A 24,919-nucleotide genomic window follows, 5' to 3' on the forward strand; every position below is an offset into this window, starting at 1 on the left:
TGCAGTGGTACAATATATTTTTAATAAGGAATCACAAGAAATATGCACCTCAATTTATGTGCTACAAGTCTTCGCTCCATTAACAAACACTTCGGATTTCAGGGAGTAAAGACTGAGAAGAGATGGCAGGATTTGGAGCCATTTGGAGTTTTTAAAGAACTAACACCACTTCCAGCATAAACATTTTGCTTATACTTTCCTGGGAGGAATTCAAAAGTGCAGAGAGGCAGTTCAGCCTGGATCAAGGTCAGTTAGCATAAACCAGCAGGAACTTTGCTCAGACAATCAACAGTCCTATACAGAAGACTTCTAAAGCTTTACAGACATTGGTTTAATTTCAATAGAGTACATGCAGACTTCATGGTGGGGTGATAATAAACTTAAAAATGGGACCTGGAATTAATAATTTCAAAACTGCTTTGGTCTGACTTTTTAGAAATCTTTGATTAATTCCTAACAATGTTCCTCTCCTTTCACTTCTCTGCCCCCTTCCTTCCTTCCCTTTCCCCATTCCTTTGTTATATTTTTTGTCTTTTTGCTGTTGTTTTCCCCTTATTTGTATGTGCGACGGGAGGTGGAGGGGGAGAGGGGAGGAAAGGGAAGGGAATCAGTCCATCAATAGCAGCAGTTCACATCAGAATGCATTAGGAAGAGAAACAATGGCCTGTAACTCAGCAGGACTCTTAACTGTGGAAGCAACTGGGCATTGCAGAAGCCTACCAAGAGAAGTGCACTAAATTTAAACATCCTTTAGACTGAACAGTATTGGAAATAATACAAGGATTAGTCCTGCAAATCTAGAGCCAGCATAGAGGATCCAGATACCTTGGCTACCTAAGGATCTATAAAAACTAATTGTCCTGCTGAATGGGCTGTACATGACAGGCAGCCAAAGGAATCTAGTGGTGTGCCATTCATTTGTATGTAGGAAGAATAACTCCAAAATGGATTGTGATCTGAGCAAGCTAGAGACCTAGAGGGGAGATTCTCAGCAGTCAGCCTCTATTTGTGAGTACACCACTTTGTGTCTGCGCACATTTGATACACCACCTGTGTACACACCAGAGTGAGCATGGTGTGCAAGGTAAGGGTTTTACCCTTGTTAATTCTATGATCTGTATATATAAGTGACAGACTCTTATTTACACAGGCAAGCATTAGAGTTTCAGAAATGTGCAGGGGTTTGCGAGCAGAAGTGTGCCCTTCAAATGAGAGCTGGGGTGGGGGTGGGGGAATCCCACTGAAAATATAATCAGCCTATAATGAACAAGTACTTTAAATAAATATTCAGGACAGGAGTATGTGCCAGATACTAAGCATACAGATTAAATTTAGAGATACCTATCTCTCAGGAGATGGTAACTTTAGGTCAAGGTATACCATAGTTCAATCCTCCATACCACCTCCATCCAGCACTCCCACACAATCCTCCTCTTTGCATTGTGCTGCCAGGGATGCCCACCTCCACTTTACCTGGCAATTTTCCTAGAAGGATATAGCATAGTCCAAAGGAACTCCTCAGAGGAGTTACTACAGTCTGAGGCTCCATTAACGTTATTGGATCCACCCCTGGGTGGGGGAGAACAGTGTATGAAGAGCAACTATTCCCCTAGTCCGGCGCTCTTCAGTCCTTTTCTCCCCAAGAAAGCCCCTGCCCCTTGGAGGAGATTGTCAGGTCTTTGTGGGATGGTAGTAGAAGTGAACCTTCAGAGGTAATAGACCACTCATCCATTCAGTGTGGCAAGAAAGGGAGATGCCCACATCGGGAATGCCCTTTGCATGTGAGTTCAGCTGGAAAAACTGGGTCCTATGTTATTGCAAATGAAATTGCCAATCCAAAGAATGTGCTAGCCTGCATTTCCCTCTGGTTGTGACACTGTCAGTGGGAGTATCGGGTTTCAAGCATTATGTATTTTCTTTCTTTTCTATCTCCTGAGTTTGATAAGAAACAGCACTTCCTTAGCTTTGGGACAATAGCTCTTAACACCCACAGTTCAGAATTCTGGATGACAAGGACCCGCTGTGTAGCCGGCACCACTCAGTCTGATTTCCTTGCTCTTTATCTTGGTGGCTTTGTACAAGAACTACAGAGAGATTAATAACTTGGGTTGAATTTCCTCTTCTGGGATACCACACTTACTCATTCTATTAAACAGATAATAAGGCATTTATAACCCTACATTAGACAAGCGGTTAGCTTCTTAGAATTGGATGGGATTATGTTTTGGCATGGATTACACTGTACATGGCTAAACTATCCCTTGTTGAGAAAGATGTGACGATGAGAGCTCAGATATTCACTGATGCACATAAAACAGATGTTATTTCTAGCCATATGTTCACTTCTGTATGTAATTGGGGAATCTTAGAACATAGGGTTTTGTGCCTGCACTAGTTCACTATGTATACAGGGGACAGTTCTGAACAAAAGGAACCCCAAAATGAGAGTCAAAGTGAAAAATACAATCCAAAAATTCCAATAGTTAAACCTAGGGGGTGAATGGCAACTGCTATCCATCTGTCAGCTGCCTTTTCCTGAGGGACCCATTGCAGTTTGCCTCTTGGAAAATGATACTGAGTGGCTTTCTTCAGCAATTTTGACTTCAGCCTCACAGTGTTAGTGCTGCATTGTAAAAAGCTCTAAGCCAGTCCCAAGGGAAAATTCAGACTAGAATTTATTGTACAGAGCTATTTTAATAACTGGAAAGCGGCTTGTTTGAGCACTCATACCTGTGTGTAGGAGTCTGGTTTAAGACCATGCTTTATTATGGCAGATTGTATTACATGGTAACACTCCCATTATGTAGGTAATGAGAAACTAGGAGGCTTTGCACATGACTGCTGGCTACGACACCAAGCAAAGGAACTTCTGATCATGGGTCTTTTACCACCTAGGTGGAGCCTCAGCCAGCATCAGGGATTATGACTCGACAGTTTGATGGCACCTTTCAGGAGGAGAGATCCAAAAGCCTTTTAAGGAGTTCAGACTCTGCTATGGAAGGGTCATTTCAGACACCACAAATATAGACATCTTTCAGGGAAAGGCAATCTATAGATCATATCTCAGCACAGGAGGTAAATAGTATATTCAATTGGATACCAAAAGAAATTTAGCCAGCCAAAATGCAATCCATTGTAATTTGCCTAGGTCTTGGTGGTTAGTATCTCTGTCTTATTAAGAGTACGTGGTGCCCTGTGCCACATTAGTTTTCTTCCCCAGTCCCTGGAGTTACCTTACTGTGGTGGTTGGGGTCCAACGTTATTTCAGACAGGAGCGTCCACTCCTCCTGTTTCATTATAACCTGTGATTTTCACTAGTTCAGAAATTGAACACAACATTAATAGATATTGAATATTGTAGTTTGTGAACACGTCTAGGAATGAACAACAAGCCACAAAGAATTCAATTCCCCTCCACCATTACCAGCCACAGGTAATAGCTAACCATCCAGTTAAAGTGGCCCAGAGAAGAGCTGCCAGATGCCTCCAGCGATATACCCTAAAGGCCAATAAGTTTGGGTTCTGGGGCCTAAGGCCTCACACCAAAAATGCCATACAAGAGTACGCCGACCAATTTCCACGATCATCATAGGCTATGAGGCGGGGAGGAGAGGAGCTGTTTGGATAACAAATCCTAACTAATGAGGATGTGTGCAAGGAGCTCTGGATGGCACATGGAACAGGAACTGGCTGCATGTCCCACATGCCCCCTTTTCCCTTCAATAAAATGTTATCAGGACAGTTTGGGAAAGAACTATGCTGTCACTGATGTGGGGTGCTACAGGATCCCCTCAAGGGAGGAGCGATCACACTCACCCAGCAGCAAGAGTCATGCCACCCATTTCACATCTAGCTTTGGAAGAAAGACAGACCATTTTGAATTTTAGCATAAGTGACACAGCGGGACAAAAAATGAACAGAACCTGGAACAAAGCAGAACTGACACATTTCAGACATCTCAGCCAGCAGCTCCACAAATGGCGACTCCTCAAAGAGTGGGCACATTACTTGTAGCCAGGAGGGGGCAAGACCCACCCCCACTGACATCTTCAATCTAAGGCTTCTTGGGTAAGAAAAAGGCAGATGGTATAACACTATTTTCTGCTGATGGGAATTCAGCTCCATTGTCAGAACTTCATTTTTAGTCTTTGCTCTTTTATATTCTCTTCTCTTTGTGTACCCCTTGCATTTCTCCCCCACTTGGATGTATCTTAAGTAAGAGAAAAAATAAGCAATTTTAGTTTGCCCACATCTGTTTCTACGTGCCCCTTGACTAGCTAGAACGTGGGTTTCACACTTATACCTGAAGTGCTTGCTTTGAGGGTCTACTACAGCTGACTCCCCAGGCAGTCATCAGCCAAAGAGACAGCCCCAAATCCATCAAGACTAATCTTCCCTGGGAAATCCGCTAATTTACCAGCAATCAGAGAACCTCGCAGCCCCCTTCTCCCCTCCTCACCCCCACAAAACCACACCAAAAACCACAAGGCTATTCTGCTTTTATTTTGCCACTTTCACCTAAAAGCAGATAGAAATTGAGAGCTTTTGTCCTTGGAAAAATGTCATGAATTCTTACAAGATCCCATTGTTCTTTAAGTCTGTTGTAAACAAGCTGTCAAGTTTAACTGGGATGTGCTATAAATTAGCTTTCCCAAAGAGAAAATTGCAGAAAATTAGCAGATTATCTGTTAATATATTCCATATGGTGAAATGGAAGAGTCCAACACTCCTGTCAGCCTATATGAAACAGGGCTAGAAGTTGCAGGGTTTTCTCTGCAGCTCCACAGCAGTTTTAGTTCCTGTTGTAATTCTCAGTTAAAGCCAATGTATTAGGGGTTTTTTTTGCAGATGAACATATGCTGTACAAAGATAGCTTGATTCCCTGGAAGGGCACGGCTTGGTGATCAAACTATCAGGTCTGAAATATCTAGATTCCTAAGAATCACAGATTCAACCTTGTCCTTTTAAAATACATGAATGGAGTTCTAGGCAGCTTGCAAAATCCTGTCTGCTTTGCATGGTGCTTTTTGTGATTCCAGGGTTTTGCCCCAGTCTCCAGATGAAGCTCACTCTGTGGTTCAGTATGCTCCAGTCTGCCACCCTACAGACATTCCCTCTGTGATAGAGGTATCTAATTTTATGCCAATAGTTTGCAGTCTCAGGAGTCAGACCTACCATGTTTGCAGCAGTCTGCCCCCAAGCTTTCTGAGCAAGTCCCACTGACTTGAGTGGGAGCTGGGGATGATCAGCACCAATTAAAACCAAGACTGAACATAGCACTTTTCATTTAACAGTGCACCCCAAGGGCAGATTTTGTCTTTCTTGTACCATTGAGGAGCTTGAAGAACAGAGGTCACCACTTACCCATGCTCACACAGCAAGTCAATAGAGTCAGGAATAGAATTCAGGTCTCCAAATACCTAGGCCCATTACACTAGCCTCTAAATAGCTAATGCTGCCTCCCCTTAATAAAAGTATCTGCAAGCCTTTGGGTAAGACTTTTCAGTCCTCTACAATCTGTAAAGAGCCAGCAATAACTTAAGAAAACCTTATAGTCCTACCAAAAACCTTAATTTGTGTTCTCTCTTCATTTGTGGCAAGGTGTTCGGACATATGTCCCTAAGAGAGAAGAAAAAAGTAAGAAAATGGGCCAGATTCAGGAGATGGTTACATGTTGGTAACTGAATGTAAAGAAGTCTAAGATAGGCAGCATGCGGTGGCCTCCTAGTACACAATCAGACAGACTGAGTGGCATTGTACTTTTGGTAACTGTCTCAGCACTCAACTCAGAAGGAGTCTGTCCAGGCTTTTGGTCATGCTCAGAGACTTGTTATCAGCATAGCCAGTCACATACAAACCTGACACTTAACCATATATCTGCCTGGTAGGATTGTGTCCTGCCATATTGCTCTTCCAACATGTAAGTTACACCAGCTGGATTCAACTTAGGGCCACCTAGACTCATTAGTTACCTGATTCGCTTATGCAATCATAAGCATAAATTACCTGTAGGTATATCACCTCTGAATTTATTCCAGTATATGGTAATTTCATTTTTTCCCCTCTCTCTATATATATATCTGTGGATCCTTAAACATCTGTATTTAAATGACTGTAGTGCCTTTTTATCCTAAAGCCACCCAGAATGCTTTACTCATTGAATACAGGCAGCAGTACAGAAATGCAGCTGCTCCTGCTGTGGAGGGCACCAGGCAGCCAGCATTGCATGCAGGGTTGGAAATGAAGTCTGGAACAAGGACACTTGCAAACCCCTACATGCTGTTGGATTCTTAGTATCAGTGCAGGCCATTCTGTTATGGTCTCATCCAAAAGCTGGTTGATTTGTAACAGACTTCTTCGGAAAAGCCCATGGGTAGAAATGAACAGAGGTAATACTTAAAATGCTTTTTAGTCTTCTCTGCTAGTGTGCTTTGGTAAAATTCCTTTGCTACTGTGATACAAACTGGGTCAGATTGTTGATATAATTCTTACCTCAGGTATTCACTGTAAGTCAGCAGATATTTTATTTCTCCAATTTTTTGGCAGATGGAGCTGGAGAAAGAGGAAACAAACATCTGGCACACGTCTATGGAGAGTTGTTATTAAAGCTAAATCTCAATCAGATCCCCAGGAAATTGGTCCCCATGTAGGTCTGGGGAATTTGCATCTGGCCCTCTGTTTACAATCTTATCACATTCATTCCTATTTCTCACGACCTTAACACTACACTAGCTGTAGCAAAGCATTTGGTTACTGCTAAAAAGGTCAAGGCCCTCCAGAGGCCAATTACTTGCACATGAAGAAACTGCCTTCTAGAATTGAGTTCTGTTCTTCAGAAGTTGAGCCTTCTTAGTAATATAATAAGACGTGAGGTACTGAAGAGTAGCTATACTCTGAAGAATTTATTGGAATGCTGAAGACATCCACCCAAGTTTTCTACTTGTGCTTGTGCCAGAAGTGACAACACATAGGATTTGGATATTTCTTTGCAATAGTGAGATACAGAGTCACCTGAAATTTTGGTGTATAATACAGCAAGAGCTCATTCCTGCATTCCTTGTGCACCCAGACTCCTTTTGACCTTAATGGTAGTTTTGGATATGGAGGAAATACTAGTTCTCAAAATGGAAAGTTTGATTTCACACAGGTCTGTGTGTCTAGCAGGAAATAGATTCTTTGGAAGTCACAAGTTCAACTCCCACAGGAAAATGATAAAATACAAAAACACCTCATCACCAGTGGATGAACACTTTCCACAAACGATCACTCTATATCTGACCTATTAGTCCTCATCCTCAAAGGAAACCTGTACAACACTTTCAAAAGACAAGCCTGGGTGCTGAAAATCATTAACTGAATAGACCACTGGATTTATGTCTTATTACAAAAACCTATAACCCACTAACAAACACCCAGCTGCTTCCCACTCCCCCTTCCTTCCCCAGTCTATGACTGGAGGGGTGTTAATCGGTCACCTTGAATGTCCCCTTAGAATACGTGTTAACTACTTATGCTAAAAAATCTGCTCCACCTTGTATTTAGCTGTGACACTCTGAGTACACTTCCCAGACATGAAGAAGAGCTTTGTGTTAGCCCAAAAACTTGTGTCTCCCACCAACAGAAGTTGATCCAATAAAAAAAATATTACTTCACTGACCTTATTTCTCTAAGTTCAACTCCTGGCCAGGTCAAGGCAACCCTTTGTGCTGCTAGGAAGATAAAGAATTTGTGGGTGATTTTTCATATAAAAGTTTAAAACACCAGATAAGATCCTGGGGGCTGCCAGGGAGAGAACCAGCCCCCAGCACAGGATAGAGCAGCCTTAAGGTTCTAATTTTCCCTGGCCAGGATTGCCAAGTGAGAATCAGTCTGGTACCACCCACAGCATGCCCACCCCATGCCATATCCTACAGAGGGTGCCATTACAACAAGTCAATGTACAGTTGTTGCTTTAAAGCCACTAATACTTTAACAGGATAAAGAGGACTTAAGGATCAAGGATCTGGGCCCAAACAAGGTTCTGTCAGACCTGCATGCACTTGCCAGCTTTGAACCAGTTAATGCTTCTGAAACATGAAGTTAACATTTAACTGTCTCGCAGATATTGGGGCTTCTCTTTGATTTTTTGGTAAAGCACTTAGAACACCTCAAACTTTGAGATCCTCCAAATGGCTTTAAAACAGCTAATGTCCTTCTTTATCTCTTTGATGTAATGTCAAGCCTAAGGCCTTCATGACTAGATAAAGATTGGCATCTTACTATTTTTCAAGACTCTGGAGTGAGTTGTTAGGCAGTTCCAAGTCCATGTAAAAATGTTTTAGAAGCATAAGTGACAGTAACAAAGCATGATGAATGTAGATAGTTGGAAGACATTGTCCCAAGGGTACTGTACAGAACAACACTAGGCCTTCTCTTAGCCTATCATTTTTAGACACGAGAAGGTAAAGTACAAGTTCACTCAGCTGATTAACTGGGAACTGTTGCAAACAGTGGAGAAAGAAAGCAAAAGGTACTGAGGGGGTTAGCAGTGTGGGCAGGAAATAATGAGATTTAAGATGGAAAGTTGCAAGCAAGTACACCTGGAAAAAATAATCCCCACATATATTCAATGGGAGGTATTTTATTTAGAAAGCAGTAAAGCCAAAAGGTGCTTGGGGAGCAATAGTGAGCAGGAAGTCAGATAATTATGCAATGTGGTATAGCAGCAAGAAGTCATTCTGGTTCGGGGACCTATACAAAAACATGGAGTCTCAGATCAGTGAGTCATTGTCTCTCTTCTCTGTATAGCAATGGCAAGTTGTCAGAGTACAGCATTTACTTCTGGAAAATTTGGATGCCAGAAGGATGATAATAATTTGAAGAGACTTCAGAAGAGAGCTATAAGGATGCTGGTTTATGAGGAAAGAGCTTAATACCCATTGCTTGGGCATATGTTAGCCTATAAAGATTTGTGTTTACATGCTTCCAATGGAGACATGACCAGCAGTTTCTTTGAGGAAATAACTAAAAGTAGACATGAGTAAATACGTCCCCAGTTGCTTCAATAGCAATGGACTGTTTTCAAGTGTCAAAGTTTGGTGAAAACGTTCTGCCAGTAATTCTTGGGTTATAGAATGTACACCAGTAGTTTGAATGTATTTGGTGTCCAGTCAAACCCAATGGGCAACTCTTCTATACTTCCATTGGACAAAAATTATTATTAAATGTGAGTAACTGCAGCAGAATCACAGTTCAAAATTTGCTTTGCTTTTTGTATTCTTTAAGGACATGGCTGGATAGGTGAGTGAGTTACCTTTTGTTACTGGCTGTCTCTCTCAATTATAGGCCAGCAAAAAAAAAACAAAAACAAAAAAAAAAGCCTTATTGTAAAGGCAAATCAAAAACTTAATCAGATGGGTCACTAGTTTCTAGCTTGATGCCAGTGAGAATTGTTGGGTGCTCAACACATGAGAATCAGGCTATTTTGAGCTAAGATTTTACTTGAGTGGATACTCATTTTTGGGATATTCATCTTAAAGGGGCTTGATTTTAAGAGGGATGCTTTTCAGAACTTTTTTTAAGTTAAGCCTACATGTGTCAGGTTGGACATCCAAAAATCATTCACTTGAAAGCCTGGGCGCCTTATTCTAGGCAGCTCAATTGGAGACTTCTGGCCAGAGATCTTGCTCTTTTCTGAAGCCCACCAACTCAGGCTGTGATCAATCACTAAAAGGAAGAGGTTCCAGGGGAGTGAGGTTGTCATATTCTGTGATGTAATCCAGACCGATGAAGAGTTGTGTCACCTCTTACGCTGTAACCCTGAGGGCCTGACAATGCCTTCCTCTGCCTGGGATGCCCATTCAGCAACAAGCATGCGTTCTGTGTCTATGTAGTGTGCATCGCTTTGGATTCAGGAGCGTGCCTGCCTGCAATACCAATGACTTTCACTGGTCCACCAGCCTTGGTTAACAACTGGTGAGGTGACTCCACATTCTCCACAGCCCCATATTTCCCCCAAAATGTATGTTCTGAAATGTCCAGCCCTGTCCTGGAACAATCAAAGGAATGTCAAGGTTTGTTGCTCCTTTAAAGGGTCGATATTCAACAGTTTGTTACCGTAACTGTTCACTATACAAACAGTTCACTTGAAACACAGTACTGGATTGGTTTAGATTAAAAATAAAGCAATTTTATTTAAATTACAAAAAACTGAGTGAGTGAGTACAAGTATAAGGATAAAAATCACAAATAGTTACAAAAGAAATAAAGATAAAATGCCTTCTAGTAACTAAAACTTAACAAGCTCCATTTTGGTCAAGGTAAAATCCTCACTACCTTTTTCCATTGTTATACATGAAGGAGAATTAGGTGTCTAAATATCTTTGAAGTTATGGACCTAAATGCTTAGGCATTTCTTGTACCATGGCAGGGCTGTGATAGCACAGAGCATGGTGGCATCAATGTCATAGACAGAAAAAACAAAAGTGAGAGCCACCTAGCAGATCTTAACTCCTGCACTGGAACATTTTTAAAAGCATGCCCCAGCTTCCACCAGGAAACTGTCAACCTTTATAAGCCTTTGTAAGCGTGCATGTTAATGCAGCCTTCAGAACAAATGGTGATGCACTTTACTCTGATGGGTGAGATCTACACATTTTACAAGCCATGCAAATGTTTGTGACATTTCCAGGTTCTCCTCTTTCAGCTGCTGTCCTATTGCATCCTGGGAACTGGCACTGATAGGTAGCAAGTTTGCCAATTCAAACAAAGTTATTTTGCCAAAGGAAGAGGGAAGTTTTAGGCAAACATTACAACATGCTTGGAAGCTCTCTTACCACATGGATATTGTTACAAAATACTACACTTTATGTTCCAGTTTTGAAAATGAACACAATATTAATTTCAAACAGTTTGGGTAACAGAGATATCACGAGTTGCAGTTGTACTTTCACCTGATTTCTTTTGGGTCCCATGTTCAAGCTTACCTATACAGATGAGAGAGCTAATTTTTTTTTTAAAGTGGATACTCCAGGTAATAACCTGATTGTAGCAGTTGAGCCTTTAAGGAAGACACCAAATATCACAGGAGTCTGAATAAAACACTTGCCATTCTTCCTTCACCAAAATCCTTCTGATCTGGGAGCCCCTGCCCGCTCTCCCCCCAGAGTTAGTAGTGCACACATTAGGTGACCAAAGAGGGCTGTGGCTCCTAAAAGAGAATTTATGAAACCAAAAAGAAAGTGTTGTTCAAACTTCAGTGCTGCTGTAAACAGAACCCTGCAGGAAAGTGAGGTCAGGAAAGTTTGTTGGTGCTGAGAAACCTCATGCATACAGATGCATACTGTATACATATGTCAAGTCTGATGACTTTAGCATTAGATGCATTCTCTCTGGTGGGGTGTTTTCAGATGAACCAGAGAAGTTAGGTATTTGCTATTCAGAATCCTTTAACTCTTTGAATACCACACTGGAAGTTTACCCAGCAAAGATTGTGTCACGGCAGCACTATGGGGCTTCATCATACTACTATGTCACCCTGAGGGTGATTTGAACAACATTGACCAATATGGGATGTTGTATGCAGTGATGCAGGAAAGTAGTTACATTTTACATTAAATAGAGGTTATGTTCTAGAAAGTCATACAGTTTGAAGACAGTTGTCCCGTGCTTGTTTTTCTTTGAGTTTCAGATAAAGTTTACAAAGTAGAGCATTTAACTGCCTACTCACCCTAGGATATTTAAGATGAACTGTGTTCTCTCCAGCTGTTTCACCACAAATAAAGCCTGCAGTTAGAAATCAGTTAACTTCTACTGCTGTGGACTTTAATGCAACCTTGAAGGCTGATGTTTGCGGAGTAGAGGAGGAAGGAGATGGAAAATTATAATAGGATCATGGTACCAACAAGAGGGAAATCAGTGGAGGATTCTGCTCAACGTCTTAGATGTGTATACACAAAAGCAAGGAGTATGGGGAATAAATAGGTAGCACATAAACTGAATTATGACTTAATTGGCATCACAGATACTTTGTGGGATAAGTCTCAGGACTGGAATATTGGCATACAAGGGTATAGTTTGTTGAGGAAAGACAGGCAGGATAAAAAAGGGAGGAGGTGCTTCATTATACATCAAGAATAATATATATTTGTTCTGAGGTCCAGAAGGAGGAGAGAGTCAGACCAGCTGAAAGTCTCTGGGTAAAGAAGAATAACAAGAAACCATTATGACAGGTTTCAGAGGAACAGCCGTGTTAGTCTGTATTCGCAAAAAGAAAAGGAGTACTTGTGGCACCTTAGAGACTAACCAATTTATTTGAGCATAAGCTTTCGTGAGCTACAGCTCACTTCATCAGAAGTGATGTGATGAAGTGAGCTGTAGCTCACGAAAGCTTATGCTCAAATAAATTGGTTAGTCTCTAAGGTGCCACAAGTACTCCTTTTCTTTTTAAGAAACCATTATGGCTCCAACAGGAGCTCTTTAATGACCTGAAAATCAAAAAGGAATCCTACAAAAAAAATGGAAATGTGGACAAATTGCTAAAGAGGAGTACAAAAGAATAGCACAAGCATGTAGGGATACAATCAGAAAGGCTAAGGCACAAGATAAATTAAACCCAGCAAGGGACATAAAAGAAGAAGTTCTTTAAACAAACTAGGAAGAAGAGAGAGACAAAGGATAGCAGAGGTTATCCACTTAGCAGAGAAGGAGAGCTAATGACATAAAGAAGGCTGAGGTGTTTTAATACCTATTTTGCTTCTATCTTAACTAAAACGGTTAGTGACCAGATACTCAAAATAGTTAATTTTAACAACAAGGGGGAAGGGTCGTAAGCCAGGATATGGAAAGAACAAGTTAAAGAATATTTAGATAAACTAGCTGGATTCCAGTCAGCAGTGCCTGATGACATCCATCCTTGGGTATGTAAGGAACAAGCTGAAGCAATCTTGGAACCATTAGCAATTATCTTTGAGGACTCATGGAGGAAGGGGGAGGTCCCACAGGACTAGAGAAGTGCAAACAGTACCTATTTTCAAAAAGGGAACAAAGGTGACCCAGGGAATTATAGACCTGTGAGCCTAACTGTGGTACCCAGGAAGATACTGGAGCAAATTAGTAAACAATCAGTTTGTAAGCACATCAAGGATAATAGGCTTATAAGCAATAGCCAGCAAGGATTTGTCAAGAATAAGTCATGCTAAACCAAACTAATACTCTTCTTTGACAGGGTTACTGGCTTAGTGGATGAAGGGAACCAGTAGACATGATACATCTAGATTTGAGTAAGGCTTTGACATTCTCCCACATGACATTCTGATAAGAGAACTAAGGCAATGAAATTACAAAGGTGGGTGCACAACTGGTTAAAAGACCATACTTGGAGTAGTTATCAGTGATTACTATCAAAGTAGGAGGGTGCATCTAGTGTGGTCCCATAGGAGTGAATTCTGGGTCTGGTACTATTCAATATTTTAATTAATGACTTGGATAATGGAGTGGAGAGTGTGCTTATTAAATCTGTGGATGACACTAAGCTGGGAGTGGTTGCAAGCACTTTGGAGGGCAGGATTAGAATTCAAAACAACCTTGACAAATTGGAGAATTGGTCTAAAATCTGCAAGATGAAGTTCACTAAAGATAAGTGCAAAGCACTATACTTGGAGAAAAAAATCACATGGACAGCTACAAAATAGGGAATAACTGGCTAGGTGGTAGTATTATTGAAAAGCCTCTGAGGAAATTGAATCTGAGTCAACAGTGTGCTGCATTTGCAAAAAAGGCTAATGTTCTGGGGTGTGTTGACAGGAGTGTTGAGTGTAAGAGACAGGTGGTAATCGTCCTGCTCTAGTAGGCACAGGAGAGGCCTCAGCTGGAGTACTGTGTCCAATTCTGCCCACCAAACTTCAGGAAAGAGATGGAGAAATTGGAGAGAGTCCGGAGGAGAGCAACCTAAATGATAAAGGTTTAGAAAACCTGGCCTATGAGGAAAGATTAAAACAAAACCAAAAAACTGGATATGTTTAGTTTTGAGAAAAGAAAACTGATAAGTCTTCATATATGTTAAGGGCTGTTATAAAGATGACAAGGACCAGTTGTTCTCCATGTCCCCTGAAGGGAGGACAAGTAATGAACTTAATCTGCAGCAAGGGAGATTTAAGTTAGATATTAGGGGGAAAGTTTCTAACTATCAGGGTTTTTAAGTACTGGAATAAGCTTCCAGGGAGGTTGTGGAGGTTCATTGTAGGCTTCTGAGAACAGGTTAGACAAACACCTGTCAGGGATGGTCTAAGTTTACTTGGTCCTGCCTCAGTGCAAGAGATGGACTTGATAACCTCTCATAGTCCCTCCCAGCCCTACATTTCTATGATTCTATGAGCCAAAATGGAAACCACCTCATGCTCACAGCTGTACCAACAGAGGTTTCTGCTTTCTTTAGTAAGAAGTAACTTTACTATTAATCCTTACTTCATGTATCTGTTTAGAAAAATTTGACATTTTTACATAACTACTTTTTGGACCATACTATATAAGGAAATTGTTGAAATGTTACAGAAAATTGAATCCCTGATGAAAACTAATGTCAATGTCAGACACTTCACAAAATGCCTTTTCTGAGTATGATACCAGAATATTAGGAGTTGTTACATAGAAATACTTAGCTTCCTCATAGTAAAATAGCTGTGGTAGCTAACAATATTAAAATTTGTTCTGAAGTGGAAATAATGGTCAATTTAGCATTCTACCAAGCTACCACATTCCGGGGTGCAATCCAAAGTAGTGAGGGGTTGTGACCACCTGCCAGGCAACCTTTGATGCCTCTCAATGCTTTGTGGTGGGAGCTCCCAACCTGAGCTGCTCAGAAACAGCATACAGGTCACACCCTGAGTGTCCGTGTAAAGCTGCAGCCCGCCAGGAACATTCTAGTCAACACTCTGGCTTCCTTGGTTACCACTTGCAGGGTGACCCCAACACACACCCAGTCCCAGATTTTTCCCAAAAATGTGATCTGCACTGTCCAGCCCTCTCCTGGGCAATTCAGATATTAGTGGTCTGTTGCCCCTGTAAAGAGTCAATATACCACAGTTTGCTCTTTAATGGGAGTTAGCAAATAATTCACTTTAAACACAACACTGGATTAGTTTTTATTAAAGAATAAAACAAGTTTAATTAACTACAATGGACAGAAATTTTAAGTTAGTACAAGGTATTAAAGTCAGAAATGGTTACAAAAACAATCTTTATTTCTCCCTAGTACCTAAAACTTAAACTAGACTGGGTTCATGTTAAAATCCTTACCATGTGTTCCCAGTCTGACCAAACTCTCAAGTCAGGGTCCCGTCCCCCCTCCCAAGTCCAAAGTGCTGGTTCAAACAGTAAAGCAGGTGCCCCCATGCTCTTTCTACTCCCTGGTGTATGCTGAAACACAGATCTGCCTTGTCTGCTTACTGTCACAAGGACCCAGTTCACAGGCACTGGCTTTCTCCTTGTCCCAGGGGTGCTCAACCCCTGCTCCGCCCCAGGCCTCGCCCCCCACCCCACCTCTTCCCACCCATTTCCAGCCCTTCCCCCAAGCGCGCCCTGTCCCCCACTCCTCCCCCTCCCAGAACCTCCTGCGTGCTGCAGAACAGCTGATCCACACCAGGCAGGAGGCACTGGGAGGAAGGGAGAAGAGTCTATTAGCGGGGCTGCCAGTGGGCAGAAGGCACTGGGGGAGGGGGAGGGGAAGGAGCTGGCTGCCAGTGGGTGCTAAGCACCCATTCATTTTTTCCTGTGGGCACTCCAGCACTGGAGCACCCCTGGAGTCGGTGCCTATGACCCTGTTTACTACTCATATGTAAACACATGTTCCCTTATTTAAGATAGACCTGTTTAACCACTCCTTCCTAATCAGGGCTTTGTGGGTTTGAACATGTGCTACCAACATCATATAGGAGGAATTCAGAACTTTGCATATACCTTGCTACATACATGCCACCATGATATCGACCGGTGAGTAATTAGTTTTCAAATGAAATCTTACAAGGCATATTTTGTAGTATGTAGGGTATGAATACAAGGGTGCATTTGGTCACACAAGCATAAAATATCTGGTCAATAATTAGGTAGTGCTGGTTTGTCAATGGTGGTTTAACTGTTCTCTAGATGGAGCATTACACACCTAATTTATAAGGCTGCTGAGCACCTGAAATTCCCATTTCTTTCCAAGTTATAAGTGTGGAAATGGGCTTGTATCTGACCACAGATGGTGCCAGTGCATCATGAAAGACACCAAGGCACTCTTTGTGATATTGTGTGTATGTGTCTTTTAACAGTCATGTCTTTCATTAACTTGTGTAAAGTCCTTTAAGTCTGGAAGTGAAATCTGTAAAATGATTTTTCCCTTACTCTTATTGTAGGGTTGATCATGGATGTTAAGTTGCTGGCATTGTCATGTGTGACACTAGTGTATTAAAAAGAAATACTTACAATAAGTTTGGAAAGAATAAAAGTAGGTCTAAATTTTGGGTTTGCTAGCCAAGTGACTAAAGAAATTCAACCCTTTGTGCTGCTTCTTAGTTTCCACGGAAATGCTAGTAGGGACAATCTGAATACGGACCAAAGTTTTGCTGTGAGAATGCATGTATTCTTCTTCTGAACTACGGCACTTTGACCCACATCCGCACTAATCAAAACCATCTCAGATGTAAAGCACTCTGTCACAGCGCTGGGAGGCAGTGGGTTCTGGGATAATTCTGGAAATCTACCAGAGCACTGTGGGTCCACTTTAGTGGTATCCATATTGGCAGACTGAAATGATTCAGACTATTACAACACTACTATGTAGCTGTGCTGAAAACAAGTATAATCCAAATGGTATTTGGCATGTATGCTGTCAGGAGGACTGTTGTGTGGATGCAAAAGAAACTATGAATTAAGTGTCCAAAGTGCTGCCACATCTGAAATAGCAGGAAGCCAACTCATGAGAGCATTTCTTTCATGTACACCAAATAGTGTGCAAAGAATCTTTGGCAGCTGAATAGCAACAGTTACTCAAAGAAGCAGAACCAATTTTTAAATGCTCAGTGACAGGATGGTCTGGTAACTATTCTGGGTTGTTGTGTGCGTGACATGAGTGAGAAAGAATGGAGTCTGAATAGAGTAAAAGGAAGTACCGTATTTTTGCTTCTGCTTAATGCTACAGCATTGTCTTTGTTTTTCTATTATTCCTTTTAGGAAAGCCAGCAAATACATGCACCTAAGGATTAGATGTTGGCCAGTAATGGCTACCATGAAATGGAAGCTTGGAGAGTCAGCTGTAACCTGTCAAGAGGACAGGGTTAGTGGGTGTGGTGTGGTGTGTAGTTGCTGGTGAGTATTTGCTTCAGGCTGGGGGGCTGTCTGTAAGTGAGGACTGGTCTGCCTGTAAAGGCTGTGAGAGAGTGAGGGATCGTTTTCCAGGATAGGTTGTAGATCGTTGATAATGTGCTGGGGAGGTTTTAGCTGGGGGCTGTACGTGATGGCCAGTAGTGTTCTGTTGTTTTCCTTGTTGGACCTGTCCTGTAGTAGGTGATTTCTGGGTACCCTTCTCGCTCTGTCAATCTGTTTACTCACTTCCCCAGGTGGGTATTCTTATTTTAAGAATGCTTGATAAAGATCTTATAGGTGTTTTGTCTCTGTCTGAGGGATTGGAGCAAATTTGGTTGTATCGTAGGGCTTGGCTGTAGGCAGTGGATGGTGTGATGTGTCCTGGATGGAAGCTGGAGGCATGTAGGTAAGTATAGTGGTCAGTAGGTTTCCAGTATAGGGTGCTGTTTATGTAACCATCACTTATTAGCACAGTAGTGTCCAGGAAGTGGATCTCTTGTGTGGACTAGTACAGGCTGAGGTTGATGATGGGGTGGAGGTTGTTGAAATCCAGGTGGAATTCTTCAAGGGCCTCCTTCCCTTGGGTCCATATGATGATGATGTCATCAATGGAGCACAAGTAGAGGAGGGGTGCTAGGGTACGAAATCTGAGGAAGCGTTGTTCTAAGTCAGCCATAAAAATATTGGAATACTGTGGGGCCATTCAGGTACCCATAGCAGTGCCACTGACTTGAAGGTATAAGTTGTCCCCAAATCTGAAATGGTTGTGGGTGAGGACAAAGTCACAAAGCTCAGCCACCAGGTGTGCCGTGGCCTCATCAGGGATACCGTTCTTGACAGCTTGTAGTCCATCCTCATGTGGAATATTGGTGTAAAGAGCTTCTACATGCATCGTGGCCAGGATGGGGTTTTCAGGAAGATCACCAATGCATTGTAGCTTCCTCAGAAGTCATTGGTGTCTCAAAGATAGCTAGGAGTGCTGGTAGTGTAGGGTCTGAGGAGAGAGTTCAAATAGCTAGATAATTCTGCTGTAAGAGTACCGATGCCTGAGATGAGGTGTCCAAGGTTTCCAGGTTTATGGATCTTGGGTAGCAGAACACCCGTGGTTGGGGCTCTGGGGGTGTGTCTGTGTAGATTTGTTCCCGTGCTGTAGCAGGGAGTTTCTTGAGCAGCTGGTGTAGTTTCTTTTGGCACTCCTCAGTTGGATCAGAGGATAGTGGCCTGTAGAATGTGGTGTTGGAGAGTTGTCTTACAGCCTCCTGTTCATAATCAGACTACAGCACCTCCTTTGTCAGCCCCTTTGATTATAATTTCAGAGTTATTTCTGAGGCTGTGGATGGCATTGCATTCTGTATGGCTGAGGTTATGGGGCAAGTGATGCTGTTTGTTCACAGATAGAGCGAGACGGGTACCCAGAAATCACCTACTGCAGGACAGGTCCAAAAAGGAAAACAGAACACCACTGGCCATCACGTACAGCCCCCAGCTAAAACCTCTCCAGCACATCATCATCAACGATCTACAACCTATCCTGGAAAACGATCCCTCACTCTCACAGCCCTTGGAGGCAGGCCCGTCTTTGCTTACAGACAGCCCCCCAACCTGAAGCAACTACACACAACAGAAACACTAACCCTGGAACCAATCCCTGTGGTAAACCTCGTTGCCTACTCTGTCCCCAATCTATTCTAGTGACACCATCAGAGGACCCAACCACATCAGCTACACCATCAGAGGCTCATTCACCTACACATCTAATAATGTTATATATGCCATCATGTGCCAGCAATGCCCCTCTGCCATGTACATTGGCCAAACCGGACAGTCCCTACGTAAAAGAATAAATGGACACAAATCGGACATCAGGAACGGTAACATACAAAAGCCAGTAGGAGAACACTTCAATCTCCCTGAACATTCTATAACAGATTTAAAAGTAGCTATACTTGAACAAAAAAACCTTCAGAAACGGACTTCAAAGAGAAACAGCAGAACTAAAATTCATTTGCAAATTTAACACAATTAATTTGGGCCTGAACAGGGACTGGGAGTGGCTGGCTCATTACAAAAGTAGCTTTGCCTCTCCTGGAATTGACACCTCCTCATCTATTATTGGGAGTGGACTACATCCACCCTGATTGAATTGGCCCTGTCAACACTGGTTCTCCACTTGCAAGGTAACTCCCTTATTTTCATGTGTCAGTATAATAATGCCTGCATCTGTAATTTTCACTCCATGCATCTGATGAAGTGGGTTCTAACCCACAAAAGCTTATGCCCAAATAAATCTGTTAGTCTTTAAGGTGCCACTGGACTCCTTGTTTTTGTGGATACAGACTAAACATGGCTACCCCTTTATACTTGACATTGGTGTAGTTAGAATCAGAATATGGCCCTCGATGAATGAATCACAAGACAAATGAATGCTCAGAAACTACTGCTGGATGGTGGTAGGAGGATTTGAGAATGGGAGTCTTGACCATATGTATTAACTGGAGAGCAAGCACTGGTCCAGATCTTTGCACCTTCCCCAACCTGACTTTTCCTACTATTTTGGATTAGTATGAACATGCCCCCCCCACACACACACACTTGGATGGTGACAGCTACAGTAGCCTCTCTTCTACATCCCAACATAATCTAAACCTTGCACACACTACAGACGTGTTCCACATGAACTGCATGTCAATTCAAAAAAGACTTCCATTCAGTCACACTGGGATCTAGAAGAGGGCTGCCATTAGCCTGTTGTATCAGATTACCGCCAAGGGAGTAGTTTTGGAGTAATTTAAATAAATTAGAGCTAGCCCTATTTGTGGGAGCTTTATGCCAAAGAGATATAGAAGTACTATGTAAGGTCCCACCCCATCCATCCTTATCTTCTCTTCCAAACTTTTATACCTACTGCATAGCTTTTGCTTGAGGGCATATATTCAAGCCACCCAACACAGCAGGAGCATAAGCAACAAAAGGAAAAGATATCTCTTGCATTCTTACTAGTTCCCATTACACTCATGCTACAGTACTGTAAAGTAACAGACAGGGAGATCAGTGAGGAGAGGCAGCTGGACACTTGAAAACAGCTGGCCCACTGGCAGCTCTCCTAGGCTGTATTATGATTATTTAACAGCAGGGCTCTGGCTGCATAGGCCTAATGTAGTCACTAACTACAGACTATGCAAATTCTGAGAGCTTTAGTTGGATTGCTTTAGGTAACAGCATGAGAACTTGAGGCCAAAAATATCAGGGTGACTATGTTATTTCATCCAATGGGTTGAGATCTCCTTGGCAATAGATAAAGAAAAGTTCATATGATTTTTGTAAAGACTATAATGGTACAGGGGAAGAATTTTTGTAGGGCATATGAAGACACCACAAACAAGTTACAAGACTTGGTGCATTAATGGTTTGATCTGCTATGACAAGTTCTCTTCCTAAGGTACAGTAATCCTATGAAGAGGAGTTGGGCCACAAGCTATGAAATTCAGATCCAGGTATGAATCCACAGATTTCAGGGGATTCAGATCCAGTGGTTTGGGTTGGCCGTTTATCTTCTACTGGAACATCTAGGCTTGACTTATGAATTCCAACAATTTGGGGATGTTTGGATCTCTTTATGCTGGACTGGTTACCATTAAAACTTGGTCCATACCTCTTTACTCTAAAATGGAGTAGTTGCCATTAAAACTCAGCCTCTACCAACCATTACCAAGTGTTACTATAATGGTATCTGAGATAGCTCAATGTCATGAGTGCTAATAATGGCTTCTATAGAATAGGAATTACTGTAACATGCAAGACTGGCAGCGTCTCTTGACCTTACCTTACAAATCACAGGAGGCACTCATTAGCCTTTTTAAATTACAATGAAATATTCTAAGCAGATGCTTGTTTTGTTGTCCAAGAAATGCTCATCTAAATTTGTAAAGGTGTTTTTTTAAAAGTTTTGCACATTGAACTTAGTAGTAGTGCATAGTTATGAAAAAGAAAATGTGTGTACACCAGCACAAAGTCTACCCCACTGTGAATTTAAAGCAAAATCAGAAGCATGATGTATATTGGGAGAGGGGGATGATCAAGCATTGGAATAAGACTGACATTTTTATGTTCACAGTAGGATATATAATAGGATTGCTGACACGCTAAGCAAATACAATTGATCAGAAACTAATTTTTGTTCTGTGGAAAAATTCGGCCTGGTCACAATGTCTCAGTTCAAGATGTTTTGTTTTGATTGTTATATTCTATTATAATATAACATATAAAAGCTAATGTGAAAACAAGAAAGCCAAGACAATTAGTTTTGACTTCATCCTGAAGAGTTTGACAAATGTCATGTGAGAATGTGTTTTTGTTTCAATGAAACTGCACTTTTCAATGGAAATGTGTTCAAACATTTTTCAATCAGCATTGTAAACAAGAAGTAATCCGTAAAAGCTCAGGTTAAAATGTTTCTTCCCTAATAAACACTGATTTAAAAAATTGTTTGTTGTATTTTTAATTGTTGTATAAAGGACAGCTATTATGAGTCAGCCATCTTGAAACATTTTTAGACAGTTACTTCTGTAATGTGTTCCAGAACATTTGTTTGTTAAGTGAAATCTGCAAAAAGATGATATTCAAGCCACAGCAATCATGAATTGAGTTTCTGAAGAACTGGATGTTGGAAAGATTACACTTTTAACAATAAAGGGGAACTGAGTTATACACAAGACAACTTAGTAAAGTAGTAAAAACAGCTTTTTATACAGTTGAAGAGTCCTTCATGCTATACTACCTTCACAGCTAGCATAAACCTTATATGTTCCTGTGAGAAAAAAACATGTCTTACTGAATAAGTGACATAAGGATATAGTTATTACTGTAGCATTTTAACTTTTCTTATAGTCTTATAGAGTATACACTTACCTGTATAGGAAGGTTTGGAGAATAACCCCAGGACCTTGACAAAGAAACCCATAGTAAATATGCTACTATAAAACCACCAAGAGGGAAAAAGGAAGCAATACTATAATGAAGCTGCATCTGGAGCAGTTGGATAGTCAGTAATCTCTGATTGGCCATAGCTCTGTTAATTCTCAGTAGGCTTACTTCCAGCCAATCACAGTAGGAAGCGGTTAATGTGAACATTGTGGATGAGGAAGACGTTTTGGTTAGCAGTCTTGAAACTGGCAGAGTTCAGTTGGGTAGGAGCAGAACTTTGGTTTGGAGGTAATTTTTCTTAGAAAACTGTATTGTAGAGCTAAGCTATTTAGTCCCAAGGGCTCTTTCAATTTTCCAGATACAAATGTTTATACATGATTCTGTAAGTTCTCACTCATATATGGTATGTATGGGTTCTGGAGCAGGGAGGTATGTATTTAGCAGGTTTGTGTTGGGTTCAGTTAAAGCCCCCAGCCTCCATTTGGGGGGGAGGGATAGCTCAGTGGTTTGAGCATTGGCCTGCTTGCTAAATCCAGGGTTGTGAGTTCAATCCTTGAGGGGGCCATTTAGGGATCTGGGGCAAAAATTGGGGATTGGTCCTGCTTTGAGCAGGGGGTTGGATTAGATGACCTCCTGAGGTCCCTTCCAACCCAGATATTTTATGAAGGCATTAGATGAAATGGAACATGAAAAAGTTGATAAAAAGCCTTTAAAAGCTTTCTTGTAGTATCTTCATCTGGGTCTTTATGTGCTACCTTAGACTGTGTTGGTAATGTTTGCTGAGTAAAACTACTCCAAGGTCTTAAATAGAATGTTAATAGGGAACTTTAATAACTGAAGAGCAAACAAATACAAGCTCCAGTTTCGAAGCTGTATCTTTGGTTGGAAGCTTACGTTTGTATGAAGATAGGCTCTCTCTCTGCCTGTCCCACTGAAACTCTAGTTACTGTGAAAGAAGGGCAGTGGGTAGTGTCAGTGCAAAATATTTTCCGCTAGCTTTGTTTTGAAATTTTTAGTTAGTTAAATAAAGCCTCAGGAGACTGGAGAACTACTCTGTTTCTAACTATGCTAACAAACATATCAAACTACAGTAGTGACTGTGAAGCACTCTCCAGCATGGGTAGGAAGAGTATGGCATTCTCTGTATCTATACCATTTTAAACTTAATTCAGGGTGATTCCAATTGTATTGCATAACCTCAAACAGAATCATCATTAAGTGCTTGTGTTTCTCCCTGGTAATGCCGGTCAGTCGTACTTCCATTATAGTTCTTAAGTCTTTTTTTTTATGATTTTAATTGTAAAGCCTGGCTACAAGAATTCCATTTCATGAAAAATTGAGATGGACATTGGTTTCTATTCTGATCCACAACAAAATGGAGAGAAATGGATACCAAATGGAGAGAAACATCCCAGAAGTCTGGTGGGTAGGACACATGCCTTGGATGTAGGAGACCCAGGTTCAAGTTCCTTGTCTGAATCAAACTGAGCAGGTTCAAATGTCCTTACGAGAAGGACACTAGACAGCTACCCCAGAATAGCTTTTTCAACAAATATGTTTCCACAAAAAGTTTTGGTTTTAATAAATCATTTTCCAATGAAAAAACATTTTTGAATATTCCCAACCTGCTCTACTTAATCTCTGTCTTCCTCTGTAGGAAAAGCCTAAGAACATTCAGTTATTGTCTTTCAAATATTTCATGATCCCTGACCAAATACCAAGGCAGTGAATGAGTCATGAGAATCTGATGGACCCACATCATTTATGCTAAAACTCCCAGAGAACTAGCTTGCGGTTTTGTCAGATTCTAATTATACAATGTACTCTAGTTATAATGAAGCTCTACCAAAAATTGGTTTTGGCTTTCTGTACTCTGTTCTCATGGTTGGTTTCATTTTATTCTCATTGATTTCCAGCATCATAGTAAAATACAAAAAATGTAAGTTAACTGAAAGAAAAACGTTGGTTTACAGTCCTGTCTTCCTGTTCATGACTTCCCTAACAAAAAATAGTGAAAGTGTATTCCTTACACTGCTATAAGGAAGTGGTTAAAAGCCTATTAGGCTTCAATGAGCTTTAGTTCAGGCCTTCAGTGTCTGGGACGCTACCAGTGCCAAGCAGGAGTGGAGCTGCCAAATGCTGTGTTCAGTGAATGCCAATATAAACTTGATCCATTAGGTCAGTGGTTCCCAAACTTGTTCTGCCACTTGTGGAGGGAAAGCTCCTGGCGGGCCGGGCCAGTTTGTTTACCTGTCATGTCCACAGGTTCAGCCAATCGCAGCTCCCAGTGGCCGTGGTTCATTGCTGCAGGCCAACGGGAGCCGCTGGAAGTGGTGGCCAGTACATCCCTTGGCCAGCATCGCTTCCAGCGGCTCCCATTGGCCTGGGGCAGCAAACCGCGGCCACTGGGAACCGTGATCGGCCGAACCTGTGGACGCAGCAGGTAAACAAACCGGCCCAGCCTACCAGGGGCTTTCCCCGCACAAGCGGGGGAACAAGTTTGGGAACCACTGCATTAGGTGATACAACTCACATTTGGAATTTCCTCTTACACCACGCTTCCTAACTGTAGACTTGTGCTCAGGTCCTAAATTCTGAGGTTTGTTAAGAATAACTACATTCAGGTTTTGGAAGTGCAAAAGCAAAATTAGGGTTGAGTCAGCTCTGGGTCACA

The 24,919-nt window shown here is 41.6% G+C and overlaps 1 long non-coding RNA gene across 1 annotated transcript in view; it reads left to right on the plus strand.

Moving 5' to 3' along the window:
- Nucleotides 1-632: 632 nt before the first annotated feature.
- The window catches only part of LOC142072972 (uncharacterized), a 50,541-nt gene continuing 26,254 nt past the window's right edge, over nucleotides 633-24,919 (plus strand). Inside the window, exon 1 of the long non-coding RNA XR_012669607.1 lies at nucleotides 633-1,084. This is a non-coding gene — a long non-coding RNA (uncharacterized LOC142072972). The remainder of the gene's footprint in view (nucleotides 1,085-24,919) is intronic.

The sequence above is a fragment of the Caretta caretta genome, chromosome 8, assembly GCF_965140235.1.
Source record: "Caretta caretta isolate rCarCar2 chromosome 8, rCarCar1.hap1, whole genome shotgun sequence".
Lineage (NCBI taxonomy): Eukaryota > Metazoa > Chordata > Testudines > Cheloniidae > Caretta > Caretta caretta.